Below are 1,608 nucleotides of genomic sequence, written 5' to 3' on the forward strand. Positions count from 1 at the left end.
CTGCGCCCCTTGCGAAGCTCAGTTTCTTGCCGGGAGGGCGGCGCGCTCCCTGGGCCGGCCGGCAGCCCGGGCTCTTGGGCAAGGCGTCGCCGCCCCACTTCCGTTTCCCGGTGGCCGCAGAGAGGCGCCCCTCCCCCGCTCTCGGACCTCAGAATGCCAGGGCGCCCCCCGACGGCGCGGGGCCCAGTTGCGCGCCCACAGCATGGAGACCCTGGACCTGAGGGCCGCCCCTGGGTGAGGCCGCCCAGCGGGGTCGCTCTTCACCAGCGCCCTGTGCCTCACTCCGCAGCCTCGGGGTAAAGCAGGTGCAGACTGGGGTGACAACGCTTTGGAAGCGAGACCCCGACTTGCCCAGGAGGGGGGGCACTCCAGCCCCGCTCTGCCTCCCCTCTCCGCACCTCAGAGGCGCCCCAGCCCCCCAGTCTGGCCCCCAGCCCTGGCCACCCCCACTCACCCCACATGCTGCAGACCGCCCAGGCGCACAGATGCCCACTGCCAGCGCTCGGGGTCTGAGCCCAGCAGGCGGGCAGGGGCATCCCGGGGATGCCCCACTTCGGTGACTGCGCTGGGGAGTCCCGGGTGGGAGCCCCTTCCGCAGTGGGCTCGGTGACACCAACTGACCTCGGGGGTGACCTCTGTGGGTCACCCACCCCCTCGGGCCTTGCCAGGCTCCTGCTAGACCTTCCCAGCCTGTGACCCACGCACCCCTCCCTCCCCACTTGGGGTCCCCCGCGGCCCTGCCACCCCCGCTGGCCCCTCAGGCCTGCCCTCTGGGGCTAAAGGTCTGAGCTGCAGGTGGGGCTGCGCAGCTGTGGGGCGCCCCAGGAGACAAGGTGAGGGGCCCCCTTGAGCGACGCGGCCAGGAGGACACCCCCCCCCCGTGGGGCTGCGCCCACCCACAGCGACGCCCTGCAGGCCCCACCCCAGGCCGCGTGAGCAGTGGGGGCCGGTCGCCCCATCAGAGTGGGGTCTGTGACTCAGCACCCCTGGTCCAGGCTTTGGGCCAACCCAGAGTGGCCACCCAGAGCCGTCCCTCCCAACCTGCCCCAATCCCCGCAGGGCCCCGGGGCCGTGTAGCCCCACCCTCCTCCAGCAGTTTAGCATGGACACAGCTTAGGGGCTCCCCAGCGGACACTGCGGAGAGCCGCCCGAGGCTGGGGCGCTGGGCTGCATGCAAAGTCCATGCAAAGCAGGCCCCTCGCCCACCCCCGCGCCCTGCTCAGCGCCACAGGTGCCCAGCGGCTGTCCAGGCGCCTCGCCCCTTCTCGGTGCTTCTGTTTGCTGACCTGCGTGCTGCGTGGGCGGCTCTGGCGCGGCGGCCGCCCTGTCCCGCCCAGCGTGACCCGCAGCGCACCGCCCTGGCAGTGCCACGCGCCTGCGGCCGCCTCCGCCCAGCCCTGTCCCTGTCTTTCTTTCATAAAGGTCTGTTTGTGTATGCAGAGCTGGGGTGCAGGCCAGAGTGCGGGGCTCAGAGGCTCCACCAGAGACCGAGGGGGAGCAGGACAGGCCCACGGAGGAAGCGGGGAGACAGGAGGGGTCTGCCACCCTGGAGCCGCCTCCGGGCCGGGGACCCAACGCCGCAGCCTGACCTTGGCGCCCTAGGGAGGC

The 1,608-nt window shown here is 72.3% G+C and overlaps 1 protein-coding gene across 1 annotated transcript in view; it reads right to left on the bottom strand.

Annotated features, from left to right (window-relative positions):
* SLC16A3 (solute carrier family 16 (monocarboxylate transporter), member 3) overlaps window positions 1-1,608 on the bottom strand; it is a 9,777-nt gene that overhangs the window by 6,722 nt on the left and 1,447 nt on the right. The gene's annotated exons all lie outside the window — the stretch shown is intronic.

The sequence above is a fragment of the Condylura cristata genome, unplaced genomic scaffold (assembly GCF_000260355.1).
Source record: "Condylura cristata isolate star-nosed mole 26May11 unplaced genomic scaffold, ConCri1.0 scaffold00068, whole genome shotgun sequence".
Taxonomy (NCBI): Eukaryota; Metazoa; Chordata; class Mammalia; order Eulipotyphla; family Talpidae; genus Condylura; species Condylura cristata.